At 39.3% G+C, this 18,253-nt stretch overlaps 1 protein-coding gene across 3 annotated transcripts in view; it reads right to left on the bottom strand.

Moving 5' to 3' along the window:
• The window catches only part of b3galt1b (beta-1,3-galactosyltransferase 1b), a 162,715-nt gene that overhangs the window by 74,029 nt on the left and 70,433 nt on the right, over nucleotides 1-18,253 (bottom strand). For 2 of the 3 annotated variants that reach the window (XM_043693920.2, XM_087989113.1), the window contains exon 2: nucleotides 4,940-5,108. The exons of the other annotated variant lie outside the window; for it this stretch is intronic. The gene's annotated coding sequence lies outside the window, so the exon portion shown is untranslated. The remainder of the gene's footprint in view (nucleotides 1-4,939; nucleotides 5,109-18,253) is intronic. 3 annotated transcript variants of the gene reach the window in all.

Below are 18,253 nucleotides of genomic sequence, written 5' to 3'. Positions count from 1 at the left end.
ATGAGTAATGACATAGCAGTTGTAACAAACATTGATGAGACCACACCTGGAGTAGTGTCCCCAGTTTTGGTCTCTTACCAAATACAGGATAACGTCATAGAGGGAATGCAACTTAGCAGACTGATGGCATTGTCTATTGAGGAGATATTGAGGAGGCTTTTACTATAAAATCAAAAATCAGCAGATATGTTCATACACTCAGGCATATTGAGAAACTCCTCTAGGGCACTTGATCTCAAACCTTACAGCTATCCTGGACCTCAAGAACCCAATTGGGGGACATTGTATGTCTATGTTGTCTTTAAGAGACTTCCTTATGTCAGAAGGCTGTGGAAACTCAAATGATAAGAGTATGTTTGAGATAGAAATTGATCGAAGTTTATAAATTAAAAACATCAAGGGATATAGTAATAGTTGGGAAAATGTTGCTGACATAGCAGATCAGTAATGATCTAGTTGAATGGACAGAAGGCTTGGGGGTCCAAAGGGCTCATTCTTGTTCCAATTTCCTGAATTCATAACATGGATTGGGTAACTCATAACTATCTAACATAGGAACATGAGTGGCTTAGGAATCTATTTTGCTCATCAAATGTGCGCCGGCTCGATGCAAAAGAAATGCTCGGAGCTCATTCCCCTGCTTTTTTCTCATTGCCCTTTAATTTCAAGGTGGACAAAAAAATTATGATCTATGTCTCTTTTGAAAGCCAAAATTGTGCCTGGTGTCAAAGCTGGATTGATTCAGGGAGTCTCTGATGTTCCATCTATTCAATATAATGTACAGTATCCAGAATCTTTAAATGTTATGGCTGTGGAGCTTGACATATAGTGAACTTCAGTATATTCTGCAACAGATTGGAGTCTATAATTTTCCATTGTCTAGATTTCAGTAGAAAGTTTTAGGGCTTCAACATGGATATGCGACAGAAATTTTCCATTGCACATGACTCAGTATTCTACCCCTTTGTTGGCACACACTTCTATAATCCAAATTTATGGGTGGAATCTTGTGCTCAGAGGTGGCAAGTGTGGTCAGGTGGCCAGGAGGAGAAATGGCCACAAGACTGGTTGAGAGCTACAATAAAGTATGCTGGGAACTTTGGTCAAGCTAGATAAAAGTCTGACCTCAGTTACAACTGGAGCCAGGACATGTTGGGACTTGTCCTATAAGCTGTGACATGCAGTTTCCTGTGTTGACCAAATAAGGGAGGTGTCATAGCAGCCCACGAGACATACAGGCACTGTAATACCTTATATGGAGCTTGGTGTGTAGTTGTTTATGACTTGGTATAATCATGTGGGAGTTATTTACCAGTAACCTCCATTGGCTGAAATGGTACATCGTGATTAGGTTTGGTCAATTCATTGGCTGAGTGCCAAAGAAGTTTCTGGAAAATGAGCACACTTTGGGATAAAAGTTACTCACTGATTTTGCAGCAGTGAGTGCTTGAGACCAACATTTGAGGGGTACATGCCCTGAAGTCATCTCCAGAGAAACAAAGGACCATGAGGCAACAGAACACAAAGTTGGCTGCTCCCTCAAATCGGGTTAGTGTTTGTTTCAAGCCAAATTTACAGAATTAATTTTAGACTTAAATGTGAATTAAACTAAGGTAAAGTGAAGTTAAATGAAGTAAGTTAAAGCCGCAGTTAAGTTGGATGAAGTAAGAGGTAAATGTTGCAAAGAATGTCTGCTTTATATTGAGCATCGATACTTTGAGTTAAATAAAGAAGGCTTTGATGAATTAAAGTCTGAGTTGACTTCTCGTCTGTCACACAAGGGAGTAATACCTCAGTAAAAGGTTTGACAACTCCTCTTGGATAAGACAAGGTAGGAGGTGGGAAGGACATGTAGTGAGATGGAATGCTAGCAGATTTGATCCCCAATACCTTCCTATCTCCACTAGAATTCAGTTCTAGACACTAAGACCTATGATCAAGTTTTTCATCTTGCAGCCATTTGAGACCCGCGAACCACTAATTAAGGACCACTAAAGACCTTTTCTGGCTGGTGGGATTAACGAGTCTCCTGAAATGCATTCCTGGAAGCAAAAAGATTATGGACTAATTCCTAAATTGTTCCTAATTCAACAGAGGGCTCAGTCATCGGGCTCGGGATGTCTCCTAAGAAATCCCTTCTTTCTGTGTCCCTGACCCTTATATACCCACGCCACTCCCACTCCATTAGATACTTCTATCCCAATCATTCCTCTCAGATGTACATACATTATTTATCTTGCTCCTCTGGAAGCAGTCAAAGTATCCTCCATGGTGCTGTTGCGTGCAACAACTACATCTGATGACTGGTGGTTCCTAAAGGGTGGCACTTCTAACCCAGTCACTAATTCCACAGGAATGCTGGCATATCGTCAGAACTGCCCGACTGCCACAAGGATTGGCATAGACAAAATAATACAGCAGATGCTGAAATCCAAAGTAGACAGGCAGGAGGCTGGAAGAAAACAAAGCCAGGCAGCATCTGGAGGTGGAGAAGTCAATGTTTTATGTATAATCCTTCAAATGGTTCTAGCTAAAATGCTGACTTCTCTACCTCCAGAAGGTTTGGCAGGCATTCCCTGAAAGAGACAGCCCAGGTCTCTCGCCAGCTCTCAATCTGGCAGGGCCCTGTCACCCTGGGCTTAGGTGCAATTTCCACATTCATATAGTAAAATTCTTTAATCTAATGTGAATATTTTTAATTTCAGCAAATGCACAGATTTAACTGATATCACTCAACAAATAGAGAAATACAGCAATACTGAAGAATTCAATTTATTTCCAACTGTTGCTTGCAGTAACATTCGGAAATTATTTTATACATGGTGCATTGAGTGACTGCAAACAGTTGTACTGTATAGTTAGACATAATTTGTTAGATTTTTGTAGTTTAGATAGGTTAAGTGCTGCTGTCATCCTCACTGATACTGCCAGGACAGATTTGAGTGGCATGGTTTTCCTTCTGGGGTCAGGAGTCTGACATTGGGAGCATTTCAGAGTCACGGCTGTCCCAGTGCTGATTTTAATGGAGGTGAACTGTTGATGATGTGACCAATTAATGCAGATGGAAATGAGTAAATGTCTGCTAATCATGGTGTTGATTTAAACACACCATAGAATCCAAGTAAAACATTCACGCCACACAAATGCCAGACAATGTCTACCTTCAATAAGAGACAATCTAACCACTGTCCCAAGGCAATCAATCCAGAGGGAAGACTGGTTTGTCTTCTGAGGCAAGTTTGAACAGTGGGGAAAAAAGCAGTATATTTCGAAGTCAGAGAGGTAGTGGTGTTCCCATGTTTCTGCTGCCCTTGTCTTTGAGACAGAAGTGGTCAGAGTTTTAAAAGGTGCTGTATGAGGATCTTGGCAAATTTCTACACTGCATTTTATAGATAGTACACAGTTCCTAATCAGCATCAGTGTGGTGACAATCAAGTGAGCTGCTTTGTTTGGATGTTGCTTCTGGAGTGTTGTTGAAGCTGTACCTACCTATGTAATTGGGGAATATTCGATCACCCTTCTGATGTGTACCTTGTACATGTTGGACAGCTTTGGGGAGTCAGCAGGTGAGTTTCTTGCTACAGTATTCCAGGCCTCAGACATACTCTTGTAGCCCATGTGTTGAATCCAGCTGAGGTACTGTGCATCTCTATGACTCTATATTGATAACCTCCAGGATGTTAATAGTGATGATTTAGTTAAGTGACGGTAACACAGAATATATTCACAAAAGGCTGTCAATGGACTTTTAAGAAAAGAACAAAAATTTATTACATGAAAGAAAAATACAAACTCTATTCCTACTAACTATTGGAACAATCTTATTATAATCACCATTTGGAGATGCCGGTGTTGGACTGGGGTGTACAAAGTTAAAAATCACAACACCACATTATAGTCCAACAGGTTTAATTGGAAGCATTAGCTTTCGGAGCATCGCTCCTTCATCAGGTGGTTCATTATAATCACCAGAAATAAAAATTCATCATTATTCCAGTAATACTCTTAAACACTCAAATTTGAATAAAGCTGGCAAGCTGCAATTCAGACCTGCACATTCACTAGATGACATTTTCTTTGTTGGGGGTTAGTTTAGCTCAGTTGGTTTACAATATAGATTAATACCAACACCATGGGTTCAATTCTCATTAAGGATTCTCCTTCTCAACTCTCCCCTAACCTGACACATGGTGACCTGCAGGTTAAACCACGAATAGTTTCTCTCAAATGGGAGAGCAGTTCTGAAGTGACTTTACTTTTATTTTCTTTAGTTAATGTCTCTTCCTGTGAGTCTTAAACTGCTAACTCAGCTCAACATTACTTAATGTGGTTGCCCTAACATCATGTCTTCAAAACACTTGTAGGATAATTTCTCTTCTTGACACTTTCATAATGTTCTGTTTCTAAGGCTAAGGCTTTCTTCTGACTTCCAAATACCACCGGATTTCCCTTCAGTCCAAACAGTTTGGAGATATCTGCTGTTGTGGGTCTCCTACCTGTGCACGAACCTGCTCCCAGGTTCCTTTTCTCTCTCTTTCTGGTGGTTGAGTAACTTAAGTCTCTAAATATTTGAGCAATTATCTCACATGGTGGCTTGCTCATCATTTAGCTGAAATCACATTGCTTCTTCTAAAATGTTGTTTTGCACATAAAAGTTTAAAATGTAATTTTTAACAAGTCCGATCTTTACGTAACTAAAACTATTCATTTTCCCTACAATTTAGAACACAAGTTCTCAAACATTACCTACATTATGAACACAAACATTAAATTACTTATGATGCAATTATTAAAAAGAACCAAGAACATATAATACTTCCAACAGAATGCAAACATGTACAGCAGAAAAGCCACATTTTAACAAATGAACTATACTTTGTCAATCAATTGTTATCAACAATCACACACAAGGAATACACTATTTTCGCATAAGGTTCACCATTCCAAGCATTGATTTCTTCAACAGCTGCTCTCATTCCCTGACTGCAGTAACGTCTTTTCTGCCTGCTTAATTCTCTAGGAACAAGCACTTCCCACATCCTTTCTTCATTTCTCAAGTGCATTCACGCACATCCTTCATGTGGACAAATATAACTCGAACTTCACACCTGCCCACAATGACAAAAGAAAACAGGCAATCAAATTGGTTAGACTAAATTTCATGAACAGGCAAACACAGTGAACTGGATACTAGATTCTGCAATAGTTTTGAGCCCTGGCACCATCCCAACGAAGAGTAGAAGAGATTTGCTCCAGAACTAGCCATGAATTTATTCAAGCTGTTGCAATACAATTGTTATCTGCATTTGTCTGAAAATGTGAAAAATTACCCAGATGCGTATAATCCAAAGAAAATTCATCTTCAATAAAGGGAAATCAAATCCTTGTTCCTTAATATTCAATGGCATTACCATTGCTGAATACCCCATTACCAACATCCTAGGGATTACCATTAACCAGAAATCAAATTGGACAAGTCATATAAACACCTTGGCTATAAGAACAGGTCAAGGCATAAGAATTCTGCAGCAAGTAGCACATCTAACTCCTCAGAGCCTATTCATCGTCTACAACACACAAATCTGGTGTGTGATTGAATTCTCCCCACTTGCCTGGGTGAGTGTGGTGCCAATAACAATCAAGATGCTTGACATGAATCAGGACAAAACAGCCTGCATGATTGGTACTCCATCCACCAACATAAGCATTCACTCCATCTCCCAGCAAGACAGCAACACCAGGTAAAATATAGATAAAATAGTAATACAAGACTCCTTTAAGCATTTAAATGAATAATCCCTACTACAAGCCACACACCATTCTGGCTTGGAATAAGATCAACATTCCTTTACTGTTACTGATTCAAAATTTCCAAACTCCCTTCCCAAAAACACAGCGGATGTACCAGATTGGGATGGGCAGTAGATCCTGGCAATATCCTCATCTCATGAAAGAATAAAATTAACAACTGCATATGAACCAAATGTATTATCTTTGGCGCAGATTGTGTCAGCTGAGAAATGATGTCACTCATTCCTGAAGAAGGGCTTATGCCCGAAACGTCAATTCTCCTGCTCCTCGGATGTTGCCTGGCCTGCTGCACTTTTCCAGCACCACACTTTTCACATGAGAAATGATGTCACTCACTACAGATTTCAAAGTGTTTCTCACAATGCTGTAGTGATATTGTTGGGATGGTTTCACAGTTCTTACATTAACCTCACTCTGGCAGTAGCTAAAGGGGACCTCTAGCAGGCTAAGGTGGCAACCATATTGAAGAATTCTCAGTAAACCACAAAATTATAAGTTGGCTTTATCACTATTTCATCTTGTGCAAAATTATTTTGAAAAAATGAAAGATTTAGGCATTCACTTGGGCTTAAGATTCAAGTTAAAATGCCAATTTGAGTTTTTAATTACAAATAATTTGTAATTTTTGACACAGAAAACAAAAGCACTATATTACAGAAAAAAATATAAACTAGCTAAACAGTAAGAACTTGCTCAGTGGTGATTAGGTGTTAGTAGGCTATTAAAGACTGAGTGTGGAATCTTATAATGGCCTGAATGACATGGGCGATGGTGAGAAATATGGCCGAATCGAGTAAGAAGTCAGGAACAACTGGAGCAACGCACTGCATCTTTTAAGCAGATTCTGGGCATCAAGGTGAAATTTTCCACAGGGAGCAGTGAATTGCCTATCAAGGGAGATTGTCGTTTAGTAATGAACTTACTAACTGGACATTTTCCTCATTCTTTCACCCACAGTTAGCAAACTAAAGATGGCAAAAATCTCAACATAGAGGTCAAAGCAGGTACCTGATGACTGCAGCTTACCACAAAGGACCTCCATGTTGGATATTGGACACAAATATCACTGGGCATAAATGGGCACTGCTGCATATAGCCCAGTTCCATGGGCATTAGCATCTGATAGGTGCCAGACTTCAGAAATGCTCACAGTACACATCCAATGTACTTACCGTAATGCTTCTGTACTCCATTGTTGTACTTTGGACTGCACAAGCAACTATAATTGTAATGCTGCAACAAGGACACTATGCACTCAGGGATACGTACCCAGCTCTGAAACTGGAGCAAGCTGCTACATTGTTCACTGGCTGACATAGGCTCAACGAATGAGCACTATTTATTGCTCACAACATCCACGTCTTGTCATTGCTTTGCACCTTGCCTCTTACCACAAAAAGTGGCAGTGAGAGCAGGTCAGAAGCTAAGAACATTATGACAAAAGCCGACCTACCATCTTCAATGCACAAGTCAGGAGTGTGATGGAATGCTCCCCATTTGCCTGGATGGGTGCAGCTTCAACAACATTCAAGAAGTTGACACCATTGACACCATTGTGGGCGGCACGGTGGCACAGTGGTTAGCACTGCTGCCTCACAGCGCCAGAGACCCGGGTTCAATTCCCGCCTCAGGCGACTGACTGTGTGGAGTTTGCACATTCTCCCCGTGTCTGCGTGGGTTTCCTCCGTGTGCTCCGGTTTCCTCCCACAGTCACAAAGATGTGCAGGTCAGGTGAATTGGCCATGCTAAATTGCCCGTAGTGTTAGGTAAGGGGTAGATGTAGGGGTATGGGTGGGTTGCGCTTCGGCGGGGCGGTGTGGACTTGTTGGGCCGAAGGGCCTGTTTCCACACTAAGTAATCTAATCTAATCTAATCTAATCTAATCAATCAAAAAAAAAATTCAGGACAAAGCAGCCTGCTTGATTGGCACTACATCCACAAACATCCATTCCCTCCACAACAGACGCTCAGTAGCAACAGTGTGTACAATCAACAAAATACACTGCATAAATTCACCAAAGATCCTTAGGCAGCATTTTGCAAACCTATGACCACTTCTATCTCAAAGGATAAGGACAGCAGATATTTGGAAACAGTACCACCTGCAAGCTCCCCCCAAGTCACTCACCATGCTGACTTGGAAAGGTATCATTCTTTTACTGTTGCTTGGTCAAAATTCTGCAATTCCCTCCCAATGGGCACAGTGGGTCAACCCATAGCATGTGGACAACTGGAGTTCAAGGCGGCAGCTCACCACCACCTATTCAAGGGCTACCAGGAATTGGCAATAGATGCTGGCAAGCCAATGATGCCCACATCCACAAGTGATTTAAAAAAAAACAGAATTTTCTCAATCCTGAACTTAAATGCCTGCCTAAAATATATAATCATGCTTGAAACAGGAATTGAATCCACATGTTTGAACATGTTGCTAAATCACATGGCAAAAATCTCGATATTTAGAGTTCCGATTTAAGCTCTGTCCTAGAATCGGAAATTCAGAATTAGCATCCAGTGATTTGTTGCAGTCAGCAACTAGGCTTTTTCTTGCCTGAACCCTTCAAATTAGTTAGCTATAAAGCACCTCACAACTCCTAAATGAACCACATCGTTCTCCTGCTCCCCATGTTCTAGCTCCTATTAGAGCACCATGTAAAATAATTCATTAATCTATAATAGTGTGCAAAACCTTTTTCTAAGGTAGTAAAACCACAATGGCTTGTGAAATATTAGTTTTTAAGCAATTAGTTCCATGATAGCTGGTGTTACTGTAATGTTAGGTGACAGGGAATATCATATCTGATCTTTAGGGTATGGTCAAACTGGACAGTCACCACAGCTAACAAAATCATACCCATGTTCAAAGATATGATATCCAAAACAAATTTCTTTGGAGAAACTTCTCTTTAAGGAAAATCTTACTGCAAGAGTTAAGACAAAATTTCCTGAAATGTAATTGATTTTTACCAAAAATGAAACCCGTTGGGGCTAACTGAAAAAAGTTATGGCATTTACTTTTTTTGAATTTGGTGATTTGCTGTATTAGAAAATTGAGCAACTTACAACATTAATTCATTATGTCAAAACTAAACTGCACAAATTGCATCAGGTTTTTCATACCATTCTGCGTAATTTGTTTCTATGCTGTTAACCAATCCAGAAAAATCTTTAGGTCCACATATTTGTGACAAATTGTCAGTGTGGCATTTTGCCCAACATTAGAATATTACCTTCTTTGGCTTTTTTAAACCCACAATAGACATTTACATCACAATATTTATTATTCACAGAACAAATTTTCTTCTCTGTATCAGTGTTTCAGGTTTATCGATATCAGCCATGTTTTCTTCTGAGTCTACACCAGTGCATCAATGCCCAATTCCAAAGCACAGTTTTCCAGTTCTCACAGTTTATAAACAGCTTCCAATTTTCTTTAATGATCAAAATAATTGGTTACTGAAGATTTGTTTTCTGATACAATAGCGTCATATTGCAATGTGATGTCAGTGAATGCCTTGTAAGGCAAATACATTCCTATGATTCTTATTACAATAGTATATCTCCCAATGTGACTCTATTTGAAGTCTACCATAGTATCCATGTCAGTTCAGATGGATCCCAGGTGATTTATTCGAAGTTTTGAAGTTGTTTTAGATTAGATTCCCTACTGTATGGAAACAGTCCTTTGGCCCAACAAGTCCACACCGACCCTCCGAAGACTAACTCACCCAGACCCATTTCCTTCTGTCTAATGCACCTAACGTTATGGGCAATTTAGCATGGCCAATTCATCTGACCTGCACATCTTTGGACTGTGGGTGGAAACCGGAACACCCGAAGGAAACCCACACAGGGAGAATGTGCAAACTCCATACAGTCACCCAAGGCTGGTATTGAACCTGGGTCCCTGGTGCTGTGAGGCAGCAGTGCTAACCACCGAGCCACTGTGCCACCCCAAGGAAATCAAAACTTGGCTGTAGTGAAATAATTACAAAGCAAATCAAGTAATGTCACAATAGGAAGACTTAAATCTGCGGTTGTAACAAAATGAAATATTGACAGACTTCCTGTCTTTTTAAAAAGATATATACGTTTATGGTCTCAGTGCATTGCTGGCTAGACCAACAGACATTGCATATCCCTAATTGTCCAAAGATAGTTCAGAGTCAAATAAATTATTGCTGTGGGTTTGTACCAAGTTAGGATGGCTTATTTTCTTTCCTAAAGGATTTATTGTGAACTATAATGATTTTTTTTTCACAACAATCAGCAGTAGTTACATGGTTGCTGAGCATACCTTTTTATTTGAGATTTTTATTGAATTCAACTTCCACCATCAGCCATGGTGGGATTCAAATCATGTAAACAAAACATTAGTTTGGGTGTTCTGGATTACTACTGCAGTGGCATAACCACTATGCTACTGATTCCCCTACGTTATACATGACATATACAGTAAATCAAGTTTTGAAAATAAGTTTCAGATATCACAACTGGCAATACTAAGTGCTGAATAAGGTAATAGAATTCTCAAACTTTAAATAAAGTAATAACTTGGTCATCATTTATTGCTTTTAGTGCATTTGCATTGCAATGCAATATTGATTTCACAAAGCAAATACAAAATCTATTAGATTGATATAAAAGTTAGGAATTATTGAATGTTTGTGGCGACAATTTAATTTAATAAAGTAATAATTAACTGGCTCCAAAGTACACAGTAATATATGTCTTTTTTCAGTAAAGTTCACAAACATGAGAAAAATGGAATTTATACAATTATAAATTCGATATTTTAAAAATCAAGAAATATATTAAATGATACATGAAAATGTTTTGGTACGCTGGAGTCACTCATTTTACATAATTATCATGTGCAACATTAATATTATGGTGTGTGTCTTTTCCAAAATCAAACATTCACAATACATAGTATTAATTCCTTCAATATTTCACATCCCTTATTCCCACTGCTTTCATCTAATTCAGGCAAAGGCACGCTAAACTGATCTGCTCTTGGCAATAAAAATGATTTCTACAATCAAATCTTGTACATTTAATCAGAATCATGTTTAATGTAAACTTTAAAAATGTAAAACATTGTTTGGCAGTTTATTCTAAAATTTCCAGGTGATAGTCTTATTTAAATATTGAAAATACTGTGCTGAGATTATGATGATCCCAGATAGGACCAGAAAATTACAATTACAATACGGCTTTGGGACTCTATGACACTACGAATGATAACTTCCTTTTGTTCAAAGTAGATAACATGGGAAATTCCAGATAGTTAGGAAGTGAAGAAAGGCACAATATTTTGGTGTTGAACAAACAAAATAATAACTTTACAATACAAAATTAGAATGGCAAAACAATCTACAAAAATATTTTAACATCTAGATTAGTTTGAGGTAAATATGTGGAAAAAACAAACATGGTCAAACACCCCACAGCACACATGAATAGCAAATGTTATGAAGAACAGATTACATGGATTTCTCAGCATCCCCAGATGTGTTAATGACACTAGAGATCACCTAATCTTTTTAAAAGCTTTGTCTCCCTCACATGGGATTATAACTCTTTACCTATGAAGATCAAATACTATTCAGGTCCTGGTAATTTAATCCCTTCATCGAGACTGTGCTCCAATGGATTCATGAGACGATACTCCAACATGTTAAAGTTTCTGGTACACAGAGATGCATCACACTATATGTTCAATTGATAATGTTAAATACGTTTCTGGTGTAATACACAGCACATTCAAGATAATCTCATAAATTATGCTCTATAGCAGAATTGTACGTAATTCTGAAATTTGCAAGCATAGGCTGTTTGAGCCCAATCACCCCGCTGCTTAATGTGAAATGCCAAATGGACAAGTTGTTTGATAAGGACTGCCAGTCATTGGGAAATATGACCTACAAACTTGAAATGAAATTGAGACTAATGATTTAGCGAGCTTTGAGAAGATTTATAGCTCAGGTGAGGGTTCTGGATGTAGGCTTGCTCACTGAGTTGCAAGGTTCACTTCCACAGGTTTTGTCACCCTACATCTTCAGTGGGCCTCCGGGCAAAGCACTGTTGATAATTCCTGCTTTCTATTTATATGTTTAGCTTTCTTTGGGTTGGTGATGTCATTGCTTGTGGTGACATCACTTCCTGTGGCGATGTCATTTCATGTTCTTTTTCTTAGCGGGTGGTAGATGAGGTCTAATTCGATGTGTTTATTGACAGAGTTCCAGTTGGAATGCCATGCTTCTAGGAATTCTCGTGCGTGTCTCTGTTTGGCTTGCCCTAGGATGTGTTGTCCCAGTCGAAGTGGTGTCCTTCCTCATCGGTATGTAAGGATATTAGTGAGAGAGGGTCATGTCATTTTGTGGCTAGTTGATGTTCATGTATCCTGGTGGCTAGTTTTCTGCCTGTTGATCCAATGTAGTGTTTGTTACAGTCCTTGCACGGTACTTTGTAAATGACATTAGTTTTTCTTGTTGTCTGTATAAGGTCTTTCAAGTTCATTAGCTGCTGTTTCAATGTGTTGGTGGGTTTGTGGGCTACCAAGATGCCAAGGGGTCTGAGTACTCTGGCAGTTATTTCTGAGAGGTTTTTGATGTAGGGGAAGAGTGGCTAGGGTTTCTGGACGTGTTTTGTCTGGTTGATTGGGTTTGTTGTTGAGAAATCTGCGAACTGTGTTCATTGGGTACCCGTTCGCTTTGAACACACTGTATAGGTGATTTTCCTCTGCGCTACAGTGTGTGGTGGCTCATTGGAATAATGTTCTGATGCAGCTTCATTTGTGGAAGTTGGGGTGATTGCTTCTGTAGTTCAATATTTGGTCTGTGTGTGTTGCTTTCCTGTAGACACTGGTTTGAAGTTCCCCATTGGCTGTTTGTTCTACTGTGACATCTAGGAATGATAGTTTGTTTCTTGTTTTCCTCCTCTTTAGTGAATTTTATGCCAGTAAGGGTATTATCAATGGCCTTGAAGGTTGTCTTTAATTTGTTTTGTTTAGTGATGACACAGGTGTCATCCACGTAGCGGACCCAAAGTAGGGGTCGGATAGTTGGCACAGTTGTTTGTTTGAGTCTTTGCATTACTGCCTTTGCTAGGAATCCTGATATCGGAGATCCCATGGGTGTTCTGTTGGTTTGTCTGTAGGTTTTGTTGTTGAAGGTGAAGTGTGTGACAAGGCATACGTCCACTAGCTTGACGATACTGTCCCTGCTGATGAAGTTAGTTGTGTTTGGTGTATGTGTCTTTGGGTCTTCTAATAGTGTAGTCACTGTTTCCTTGGCCAGGTTAATGTTGATTGATGTAAACAGAACTGTTACATCAAAGGAGACCATTATTTCATCCTCTTCTATCTTACTGTCTTTGATGGACTTCAGGAACTTTTGGGTGGAGTGGATGGAATGGCGTGAGTCTTCTACTAAGTGTTTTAGTTGTTGGTGTAGCTCCTTGGCCAATCTGTAAGTTGGTGTTCCAGGCAGCGAGACTATGAGTCTGAGGGGGGCTCCTGGTTTGTGAATTTTGGGTAAACCATAGAAGCGTGGTGTGTTGGATCCATCTGGTTTCATTTTTGGAAGTCGGTTTTATTTATTTCTCCAGATTTTTGAAGTTTTTTTGAGTAGGGCTGTGATTCGGTTCTCTAGTTGTGGGGTCTGGTCTATCGTCACTTGTTGGTAAGTGTTTGTATCTGTAAGTAGTGCGTTTGCTTTTTCAATGTAGTCTTTTCGAATGACTGTCAAGCGTCCTTTGTCTGCAGGTAGGATAACACATTTTTTTAGTCTTTCCAGTGCTTTCCTTTCTTGTGTATCGAGTGTGTTTCCTTCCTTTTTTTCTACTTAATGTTAGCGCAACTACCTGTCTAATAGTTTGTTGGGTTTCTTCTGAGAGTTGGTTGTCTTTTAGTGTTGTTTCTAAAGCTGCTAAGAAATCTTTTTTGTTCACATCCTGGCAGTTGTAATTTAATCCTTTGACTAAGACGGCTTTTTCAGTGACTGTTAAGCTACATTGGATAAACAGGCAGAAAACTAGCCACCAGGATACATGAACATCAACTAGCCACAAAAACGACACAACCCTCTGTCACTAGTATCCTTACATACAGATGAGGAAGGACACCACTTCGACTGGGACAACACATCCATCCATCCTTGTACAAGCCAAACAGAGACACGCACAAGAATTCCTAGAAGCATAGCATTCCAACCGGAAGTCAATGAACAAACACATTGAGTTAGATCCCATCTACCACCCCCTGAGAAAAAGAACCGGAAATGACATCACCACAGGAAATGACATCACCAATCCAAAGAAAGCCAAACATATAAATAGAAAGCAGGAATTATCAACAGTGCTTCGCCCGGAGGCCCACTGAAGATATTACCTAGTAGGGTGACGAAACCTCTGGAAATGAACCTTCCAGCTCAGTGAGCAAACCTACATCCACTAAGACGTTTATCACACTACTCATTTGTGAAATAGGCAAGATGGGTTTTTGGCTTGATGGCAGAATCCTGTTAGTGGAGAAGACTACTTGTGTGTTTGATTCAAAGTAGCAGTGTGAATTGACCAGTTTCACTCATTAGGCGAAAGTGAGGACTGCAGATGCTGGAGATCAGACTCAAGATTAGAATGGTGTTGGAAAATCACAGCAGGTCAGGCAGTATCCGAGGAGCAGAAAAATTGACATTTTGGGCAGGTGCCCTTCATCAGGAATGAGTTTACCTTATTGTTAAAGTTTTTGAGGTACTTTCTGAATATTCTGAATTGTTGAACAAGATAACCTTCAAAACTGACACTTGTTTTAGATGTTCTGGCAATCATTAAAGTCAAGCATTTTAATTACCTTATCTTCCAGACTGTAAACCTCTTAAGCGAACATGAATGAACTTAAGTGCACTAGACTTCAAGATGCTTCAGTAGGAGTTATCTAATTTATTACTGTTAAACTGTCATTCTTAAACCTAAAAGTTAAATTTGAACACATGAACTATAAATTAGATATTCACAAAATGTTCAAATTCAAATATGGCCAATTTAAACAGTAATAGGTTAGTCTGTACAAAATATTAATTCTCATTCATTTTCTCACTCGTAGAGTTACAATAATTCTGTAATGTTAAGTAATTCAAACAAAGATTTACAATTGTTTAAGGGAAGTCATATGCATTTATTGATATAAATATGAATAGTCATCAATTTGGTCCCCAGAGTTTTGTAGAATGAGGGCATTATAATTGATCCGAGCATTCCAGCGTTAGAAATAAAATCTTCATGCAGTATTTCTGTTCCTGCCCTACACTGGAAGTGTTATTTGATTAGTGGATGAGGGTAGAATTAAGCACACACAAACCATATTTGACAAATATTATTAAGATCACAAATGAACATGTCTAAAAGCATCCTAAATAATTACAGAAGCAGAGTACAGCAAGGAATCAATCCTTTCCGAAGAGGAGGAAACAGAAAACAATTAGCAGTCTCTACTTCTTTAATAATCGATTGGGATCCATCGAGAACCGAGGACATTTTGCAGATTACAATTGATGCATCCAACCAGTGTCCTATTTTAACAATGCAATATGTAACACTCGAAGTCTGGAAAACCTGTCAGCCTTTAGAGTCAGACATTTCCTAGATACTTTTTTGTTTAGAACTAGCTTTCTAATTTTTAAATATATATTACCAATTTTTAAATATAAATTGCTGGCTTGACCAGTATTTATTGCCCATTCTTAACTGTTCTCAAGTGGTTGTGAGCTGCCTTCCTGAATCACAGAAGTCCATTTGCACAAGTACCCCCCCACTGCTGTTAGCGAGGGACTTCTTGGATTTTGAACAAGCAGCACTCAATGAACAGCGATACATCTCCAAGTCGGTATGGTGAGGGGCTTGGACATAAACTTGCAGATAGTAATGCCTCCATAAATCTGATGTCTTTGTCCTTACAGATGGGTGTGGTTGTGGATTTGGAAGGTGCTGAGTAAGGGGCCTTGGTGAATTTCTGCTGTGTATCTTGTAGATGGTACTCACTGTTGTTATTGTTCCTTTGTGGTGGAGGGAGTGAATATTTGTGGATGAAATGCCAATCAAGCTTTTTGCATTGTCCTGGATGGTATCAAGCTTCTGGAATATTGTTAGAACTGCAACCATTCAGCCATGTGGAGAGCATTCCACCACAGTTCTGATTAGTACCTTGTAGATAGTGGACAATCTTTGGGGAATTGACAGGTGAGTTACTCATAGCAGAATTCCTAGCCTCTGGCCTGCTTTTGTTGTCACAGAATTTACATGGCTAGTCCAGTTAACTTTCCAGTCAATGGTAGCCTCCAAGAAATTCATGGTGGGGGATTAAATGATGGCAATGGAATTTAATGTCAAGGTGTGGTGATTAGATTCTCTCTTGTTGGAGATAGTCATTGCCTGACACTTGCATGTTACTTATACTTGTCAGCCCAAGCCTGGATATTGTCCAGGTCTTACTGCATTTGGAGATGGACTGCTTCAGCCTCGGAGGAGTTGCAAATGATGCTGAACATATGTTCACTGATGACTGAACACTCAATCTGACCTTTTAATGGAGATGTGTGCCAGGTTGTGAGCCCAAACAGTGTAGAGTTTTCCTCAATTCCCACTAACTTTAGGTTCTGAGGAAGAGTTATGCTGAACTCTGAGCACTGGCCCTCTCTCCACAGATGCTGTCAGAATTGCTGAGCTTCTCCAGCATTTTCTGTGTTTGCTTCTCATTAATTCTAGTCTTGCGAGGGCTCTTTAATGCTTCACACAGTCAAATGTGGTTATGATATCATTGAAAGTCACTCTTACCTTTGGAATTCAGCTCTTTTGTCCATATTTGAACCAAGGCTGTAACAAAGGCAAGAGCTAAGTGGCCCTGGTGGAACCAAGCTGATCATCAGTGAACAGGTTATTGCTAAGCAAATGCCTCTTGATTGCACTGTTGATGATACCTTCCATTATTTTACTGATGATCGATAGTAGATTAGTAGATAGCAATTAGCTGGATTGGATTTGTTCAGATATGTGTGTATGGGACATTTCTGAACAACTTTCCACATTGTTGGGCAGTGTTGTAGCTGCACTGGAACTGCTTGGCTAGGGATGAAATAAGTTCTGAAGCATGTGAATTTGGTACTATGTCCAGAAACTTGTGATGGCAGAATCCAATGTCACCAGCTATCTCTCAATATCATGGTGAGTGAATCAAATTGGTTGTAAACTGGTATCTGTGATAACAGGGATCTGTGGAGGAGGTTAAACATGATCATGATTGTTTAAGTTCTTCCTTTGCTTTTATCTCTACCAATTCTTTATTTTCTATTATGAATTCCATAGTGGGATTCTTAGCTACTTTAAGCTCCTAAAGCTTACTTAAGCTACTCATGTTTTTTCATACACATTTTAGGCATTTTATTTTGAAGCTGACAGACCCCATGACTTGAATGTCCCTGTGCTGACCTGGACACAAAACTTATGGCTTTTAGCTTGTTTTCTTACTGCTTACTCTCTTTAGAGCTAACTTGGAGGATGCCTTCCTCTGTCTGCTTTACAGAGCTTTATTAGCGCACCCTGACTTTAGCAGTAACTTGTAGGTTTGCAGCATTTGCAATTTTTCTTGCATTTTTAGCGCAGAGGGAAAGGTAGGCAGCTTGTGATGATGGGAAGCACTGAAAAGTGATCTATCAAACAGAGAACGGACATATTACTGTGTGGCATCGTGCTACATCAATGACACAGCTACAACATGTCAGGATACTATGAAACATCAGTCCAGGGGCTGGGCCAATTTTCCCTGCATGAGACAAAGTGCAGTACTGAGTGTCTGGAAGAGCATTTAGTAGTGAACAGGAATGTTGATGAGATATTCCCAGTAACAAGAATTCACAGTGAGCAGAAAGGGTTATGATTTTGGGCAGAAGAATGGAGTGAAAAACATTGAACAGACAATATGCACATGTCTCTGACAGCTGTAGTTCATGGGGCTTGATGAGAAGTGGCAGAGTGCCATGATGATGGTCAGAACATTGAAGTGCTATGGACATTTTTAGCCCTCAATTTCAAAACATGTTTTGTTTTAAGAAAGTGGACCTCTCCAGAGGCAAAAGCGACAGATGTAAAATATTTCTGTATGACTGATGGGATATAACACCTATATGTAAAAAATAAACATCAAGCAGAATGTGTACATGCATTTCAGCAGTCTCAAAATCCTGTCTATATCCCTTCCATTATTTACCACTTTGTAGGCACTTTACAAATTCTGCCTAGTTTCCCTAAGTCCAAGTTACGGACACCTCAAAAACAGAGGCCTTAAACCAGAAAAATGTCACCACTGCTCTTTGCTTTCTGTTTTTCACCTAGTTTTATATTTATAATGTCATTGCCCCTTAACTGCTATAGTTATTAATTTTGCTAA

The sequence above is a fragment of the Chiloscyllium plagiosum genome, unplaced genomic scaffold, assembly GCF_037043375.1.
Source record: "Chiloscyllium plagiosum isolate Xiang-an unplaced genomic scaffold, Cpla_swu_hap1 HiC_scaffold_7, whole genome shotgun sequence".
Lineage (NCBI taxonomy): Eukaryota > Metazoa > Chordata > Chondrichthyes > Orectolobiformes > Hemiscylliidae > Chiloscyllium > Chiloscyllium plagiosum.
Note: the sequence above shows the minus strand (reverse complement) of the source record. Positions and strands in the feature narration are given on the sequence as shown.